The 7,720-nt window shown below is 43.0% G+C and overlaps 1 non-coding gene across 1 annotated transcript; it reads right to left on the reverse strand.

Annotated features, from left to right (window-relative positions):
- Positions 1–3,217: 3,217 nt before the first annotated feature.
- LOC136867507 (5S ribosomal RNA) lies at positions 3,218–3,336 on the reverse strand. The gene has a single exon (XR_010859706.2). It is a non-coding gene; the product is annotated as a 5S ribosomal RNA (ribosomal RNA).
- Positions 3,337–7,720: the final 4,384 nt, after the last annotated feature.

Here is a 7,720-nt window from a genome sequence, read left to right on the forward strand (position 1 = left end):
GAGAAACAAGTTTCCTTTTGTTTTCGGAAAATTCACTTAAGGGGGCAGGGTGAAAGAAAGTGAAAGAAGTTTAATTCTTTTTATGGAGAAACTTATATCTTAAAAACTTAAGATTACACACGTGAAAATTTGTATTTGGAATCACCTTAAAAATAAAGAAGCCTGCATTTTTTGGGGGAATCAGCTTAACGGGCTGGGGTGAAAAAGGAGTTGAATTCTTTTTCTGAGGATACTTATATCTCATAAACTGAAGATGTTAGAGGCGTGAACATTTGTATTTGGAATCTTCTTTCAAAATACAGAAGCACGTGTTCTTTTGTCTTCGAAAAATCCACTTAAAGGGTGAATGAATTGAAAAATGAGTTGAATTTTTTTTTCTGAGGATACTTATATCTCAAAAACTAAAGATGTTACAGACGAGAATTTTGGTATTTGGAATCTCCTTTAAAAATAATGAAACGCACTTTTGAGGAGGGGGGGATCAACTTAACGGGTAGGAAGGGGGTGAGAAAGGATTTGTAATAAATAATAATGCTATTTGCTTTACGTCCCACTAACTACTTTGTCGGTCTTCGGAGACGCCAAGGTGCCGGAATTTAGTCCCGCGGGAGTTATTTTACGTGCCAGTAAATCTACCGACACGGGGCTGATGTATTTGAGCATCTTCAAATGCCACCGGACAGAGCCAGGATCGAACCTGCCACGTTGGGGTCAGAAGGCCAGCGCCTTAACCGTCTGAGCCACTCAGCCCGGCAGGAAAGGATTTGAATTACTTTTATGAGGTTACTTATATCTAAAAAACTGAAGATGTTACAGGCGTGAAAATTAGTATTTGGAATCTCCTGTAAAACTGAAGAAACGCGCATTTGTTTTTTCGGAAAATCGACGTAAGGGGTGTGGGGTTAAAAATAAATAAATAAGTAGTTGAAAAAGTTGGTATTTTGAATTACTTTTAAAAATAAAGAAACATGTATTCTTGTTTTCGGAAAATACACTTAGATGGGGGTGGGGGAAGGACTGATCAAGGGGATGAATTCTTTTCATGGGGATATCTCAAAAACTGAAGGTGTTACGGATGTGGGAATAAGTATTTGGAATCTCCATTTAAAATAAAAAAACATGTATGTATTTTTTCGACTTGAGTGAAGACTGTTTCTCACATGTACAGTTCTATGTCGCATGGTAGTCTTAGCCCCAAAAGGTAATACCACAAACATGGTTTACAAAGAATTTCTGGGGTAAATGAAACTCAATTTTGGGTGAGTTTTAATACTTTAGGAATTTTCAGATAATGTCTTAGTACAATGCCGAGGAACGATTACATTGATCAAATTACGAAATCCACGCGAGCGAAGCCGCGGGTAATTGCTAGTACGTTGATAAAAAGTGTATTCTTTGTCCCATATAGAAACAAGCTATACGAAAATTTAGCTTATTTTATTCTACGTTTAATTATGTGTGGTAGAAATCTTATCGTACCCAGTTAAAAGTTTAAGAGAGGTTGAACAAACAAAGTGCCGGTATTTTTTCCATTTCCAACGGAGTGCACACTTTGAAAATTCGTAACTTTAAAAGTAGGCCTATTGATTTGATCGTTACCAAATTTTAATACGTCTTAAAGTAACTTATAATTGATCGGTATACCAAGATTTTATTTCATCTGATACTTGCGAAAAAGGTTGTTGTAAATTTCGTGAAACAACATTTTCTCCCTACTGGATTATCATTATCCGAAAAAAAAAAACTGGCTTGTTATAAAGCTCATGAGAATGTCAGCCTAAAATTAAAATTGCTTTCTGCCTGCATGAAATTGTTGATTTTACACTGAGTTTCATTTAACTGTGTGATTTTGAGAAAAGATAGCAGCGTATCCGCCGAGCGGTGTTACCCAGTTGGCCTATTCGCCCCGCCAACTGGACTTTCACAGCTCTGTATCAGCTTTGAGTCATGTAGAGGTAACAGGAAACAGTTTTGAATGCAATGATTTAAAATAATAATCAACACTAGAACTAAAATAAAAAAATATTATTTCCAAGGAAAGAGATTAAAGAGACGACACGATGACCTTTTCATAATTTCCTCTCTGAATAGCAATACCGATGCGCTCCATGAGATATTCTCCAGCACGGGAATCCACAATGCATCGCTATTTATTGCTCTTGAGAAGAAGCCCGCTGCCAAACCAGCTACCTTAGAGGAAGTACAGTACGTAATATATAGCTCAAACAGTATACCCAAAAGTTGCATCCCACATGAAGGATTTTCCGCTCTTCCAAGGTGTAATGGATAGCCCATCTGAACGTCTACTATGCGACAGACTGGTTTCAATATATTTCAAAACAGCTGGAGAGCCCGCAGATGTCAAATCTCTTTTGATGATAGCATTCGGGGAGAAAGGTTTGGACAAACTTCTTGAGCTTTTAGGGGAATTTAAACCATGGTGTGCTAGGTGATCCACAGCTCATTCCTGTTTTAATTCGTCTTTCGAATGACACCAAATGCGGCAACGTTTCCAAAAATGTGGTAATGTTTGAAATTTCGCATACCTTGCAACCCCTACAATAATCGAGACATTGACATGGGAAAGGTAGTAAGTAATAAAATCTGAATTTTACAGGAGAGGGAAAAAAACGTTTTTCAAACATTCCGAAGCATAAATCGTGTAAAATCAAGGAGTATTCTGTTTATCAGTTTAACGCACAAATTTATAGCCCCCGCCCAATGGCACAGGGCCTTGGCCTACCAAGCGACCGCTGCTCAGCCCGAAGGCCTGCAAATTGCGAGGTGTCGTGTGGTCAGCACTACGAATCCTCTCGTCCGTTATTCTTGGTTTTCGAGACCGGGGCCGCTATCTCACCGTCAGATAGCTCCTCAATTCTAACCACGTAGGCTGAGTGGACCTCGAACCAGCCCTCAGGTCCAGGTAAAAATCCCTGACCTGGCCGGGAATCGAACCCGGGGCCTCCGGGTGAGAGGCAGGCACGCTACCCCTACACCACGGGGCCGGCTAAGTAAACTCATGTCCTCATCCCGAGGTGGTGCAGCTCTTTTCATGCGCACTCCCATTGGAGGTGAGCTGGATGTACAATTTCAACCATATACCAGCCCTCCTGCCATTCCTAAATTTCTAGCAGTACCGGGAATCGAACCCGGGCCCCCGAGGACGGCAGCTAATAACACTAACCGTTACGCTACGGAGGCGGACAAAAGGGACGTGAGCCAACGGCACGTGGTGTTCCCAAGCGGTCATCCATCCAAGCACTGACCACGCCCAATGTTGCTTAACTGAGGTGATCGGACGAGAACCGGGGTATTCAACATGGTATGGCCGTTGGCGCACAAATTTGTGCTAATTATGATTCAGACACAAATTTTACGTTAAAAAGCATTGTGAAAAATCACTGTGTAATCAATTTGTCAGATGACGTGTATGTTTCGAACGGAAATTTCACGATAAAACAAATGATATTTTTCATCAAGGAAATCCAGCATAGCCAGTAAGTCACTTTCTCGGTTCGTTGATGGTCAATCTCCTTCCAAGTGGCTGTAACGTCTGTACTGTATGTTGCTGATCGCGTGATAGAATGTTGTGCTCTTTCCACGGTTCTAACTCGTTGAATGATTGCCTTGTCTTGACTGAGGGAAGTTATCCTCTTGACATCCTTATCCACCGGGCGAGTTGGCCGTGCGGATAGGGGCGCGCAGCTGTGATCTTGCATCCGGGAGATATAGGGTTCGAACCCTACTGTCGACAACCCTAAAGATGGTTTTCCGTTGTTTCCCATTTTCACACCAGGCAAATGCTGGGCCCGTACCTTAATTAAGGCCACGGCCGCTTTCTTCATACTCCTAGCCCTTTCCTATCCCATCGTCGCCATACGACCTATCCGTGTCGGTGTGACGTAAACAAATTGTAAAAAAGATCCTTACCCAGCTCATGGCGTTCACCTCCTTTTTCTACCGCTTTTCCCTCACCTGTGGGGTCGCAGATGCGAACTATGTCCCATATGTGGATCTGACCCAGTTTTCCGGCCGATGCCCTTTCTGACGCTAACCCTATATGGAGTCACTATTGCGTGTTTCTGTGGTAGTTGGTAGTGCAGTGTGTTATCTGAATATGAATAGGAAAGTGTTGGGACAAACACAAACACCCAGTCCCTAGGCCAGAAGAATTAATCAGAGGCGATTAAATTCACTGACCCTGCCGGGAATCGAACCCGGGATCCTCTGAATCGAAGGCCCCAACGCTGAGCATTCAGCCATTGTATCGGACACTAATATGAAGCGTTCAGTATTTAAATATCTCCTGTTTTCCATGGCGAAGTCACGAAAATCCGCAGGCATCATCACGATTACATGAAATAGTTGAAAATGTGTAGCGTTTGATTATTTCCGCATCTTCTTCTGGAACCATTGTTGGACACAGTATTTATACTCATGTTCATAAAAACCAGAACACGTTGAAAAGCTAGAGATAGGAAGTTCATATTCACAGAACATGTGCATATGTTCTGAAGAAATGATTATCATTTGAACCATGTCGGCCCTCAGGTTCAAGGTCCACATCGATATTTCGGCGCACCTCCACCGACTGGTAAAATGTGCCTACGGAATTCGTTGTCGTTATAAACCGAAGGAAATGGATCAGTGTGACTTGAGCAGACGTACAGGATGCCTCGTAGATGTATGCGAAAACCGTACCGTCAAAAGAGTGAGTTTGAAAGAGGGCGCATAATTGGCATGAGAGAACGTGATGCAGCCATCCGGGAAATTGCTGCACGTGTGGGCGAAGTGTGCCGGCAGTGCAACGGATGTGTACAGAGTGGTTCACAGAAGGCCATTAGAACACGACGAGACAGGTCTGGTCGCACCACCCAGACCCCTCACCCCTCACCCCTCCCAGGAAGATCAACACCTCATCCAAATGACATTGCAGGACAGATCTCCCCGCTCCTTAGCTCTGGCGCAACAGTGTGACACATCGTACACTATCAGGAGTGACAATCCGTCGCCGTTTATTACGGACTGGGTTACCGGCCCGTTGTCCACTTCTCCGCCTACCTTTGTCTAATGTGCATTAGCATACTAGACTGCAATGGTGTATGGAAGGACGTCACCGGCGACAGGAATGGCCGCAGATAGTGTTTTCGGACGAATTCGGGTTCTGTTTGTTTGAAAATGATGGCCACATAATGGTTCGCCGCAGACAAGGGGAAAGGCATCGCACTGATTGCATTCGCACAAGACGTACAGCACCAACTCAAGGCCTTATGGTGTGGATTGCTATTGGGTACAACCACAAATCACAGTCGGTGCATGTCCAGGGCACTGTGACCTGTCTGATCTACGTGAATGACATCCTGCGAGCCGTAGCCATACCCTTTCTACACGACAGCCCAGAAGCCATATTTCAGCAGGACAATGCGCGACTGCACGAACACGGGCCTTCTTGTTGTCACAGGATGTCAGACTGTTGCCCTGGCCCACCCGATCACCGGACTTGTCACCAATCGAAAATGTGTGAGATGGTGAAACGATGGGTGTGGCGCGGCGTTGTGACCCAATGCCAACCACCAAAGATGAACTGTGGAAGCAGGTGAATGCAGCATGGATGGCTATACCCCAGGACGACATTTGCACCTTATTCGCGTCGATGCCATCACGCATGGAACAAGTTATCAGTGCCCGTGGAGGACCCAGTGTCTACTAGGCAACAGAGGTGACTGAAATGCTAATCGTTTCTGCAGGACATACTAATGAACATGCCCTGTGAATATGAACTTCCCCTCTCTAGTCTTTCAAGGAGTTCTGTTTTTTATGAGCATGAGTGTATATTTGAAAACAAAGAACTTGTATGAAGGTCATGTTAAGTTGCTGGCAATAACGACTTACCATTTTGAATGGAATAGATTTCGGAGGCATTATGAAAACTGAAATATCACCATGACGAACTAAACAAGGTTTACACGCAGTTGACTGTCAACAAATGGCAAACTGTATACTTAATTACACCAGAGACATGGGCTGACTTACTACCTTCTCCATGCCATACCTCGTGTACTTATCACAGCTTCCTTCTTGCATCAATCGTAGAAACTAATCTACAGTACTAGTTTACTTACTACCTTTCCCATGTCAACGCCTCAATTGTCCTTAGTTATGTCGGGCGTAAGATTCTCTATTTAAAGATACACACATCACAGCTCAGAATTTAAACAAGTTGCTTTACGTCGCACCGACACACATAGATCTTATGGCGACGATGGGACAGAAAAGTGTTGGAATTTATAAGGAAGCGGCCGTGGCCTTAATTAAGGTACAGCCAGAGCATTCCCTGGAGTGAAAATGGGAAAGCACGAAAAACCATCTTCAAGACTGCCGACAGTGTAGTTCGAACCTGCTATCTCTCGAATGCAACTTTACAGCTGCGCACCCCTAAGCGCACGGCCAACTCGCTCGGTGATCAGAATTTATATTCGAAAGTCGATATGAAGCAAATTAAGAACTGTTCACACATTTTATCCCGTATAAATGTCCGACTCGTTGGCTGAATGGTCAGCGTACTGGCCTTCGGTTCAGAGGGTCCTGGGTTCGATTCCCGGCCGGGTCGTGAATTTTAACCTTAATTGGTTAATTCCAATTGCACGGGGGCTGGGTGTATGTGTTGTATTCATCATCATTTCATTTTCATCACGACGCGCAGGTCGCCTATAGGAGTCAAATGGAAAGACTGCACCTGGCGAGCCGGACCAGTCCTGGGATATCCCGGCAATAAAAGCCATACGACATTTCATCCCGTATAAATGTATCCCTTAAGGGGCATAGGACAACCGGTACATTACTATCATTTTGATTTCAAACAGAGATTTATAAAGGTACTCCTTATGAGAAGCAGGAATTTATGCTTAGACGGTTAATTGCAAGCTGTCCACTTCAACAAGTATAATTAAAGAACCATCTAATCGATACTTTATTTTTTGCGTTGGGCAAAATTAGATATACATGATCACTCACAGAACATGTTTCGACCACTTAGTGGTCTTCATCAGCTGTATAAGGAAAACTTAGATGAAAAATATTGGACAAAAAGCACAAGCGTTAATCTTTAGGTAAAGGAAAAAATATTTGCTGTGTTGATTGTTTGATTGGTAAAAGTTCTTTGGTATCTTCTCTATTATAAAATTGCGGTCATCTGGTTAGGGCAGCTTGCCTCACGTTATCATATCTTGGAAAGATGTTTATTCCGCGCTGCCTTGGGAATCTGTGTTTGTGCACGACCTAGTGTAGTAGTGATGTGACACGGTTTGATTGTTCGTGCAATCCACAGAAGAAAAGGGAGGTGGAGTTGTGTCATCATCTAGTACGTCATTTGAGGGAGTAGGGAGACTTAGCAGTGATTCCGTGATGTCGTGCTTGATTATTTCACTTTTTCGTCTTATTTGTTGTCTGTCAACCCATTCCAAGTATTTACTGATGTGCTCGTATAAGAAGTCTTTTTGCTCATTCATTTCGTTAAGATTCCGTTCCCCATTTTCTAATTTATCAAGAATAATGTAGATGTTTTCTAGGTTGTTCATTAGTGTTCCTTTATCGATCTTATGATTTGAAGGTCGTGTTTGATATTAGTGAATTTGTGGTTCACTTCTTTCATATGAGCTCCCATAGCAGAGAATCTTCTGTATTTCTCTGCATTGACGTGTTCCTGATATCTAATTATGAA

The sequence above is a fragment of the Anabrus simplex genome, chromosome 3, assembly GCF_040414725.1.
Source record: "Anabrus simplex isolate iqAnaSimp1 chromosome 3, ASM4041472v1, whole genome shotgun sequence".
Lineage (NCBI taxonomy): Eukaryota > Metazoa > Arthropoda > Insecta > Orthoptera > Tettigoniidae > Anabrus > Anabrus simplex.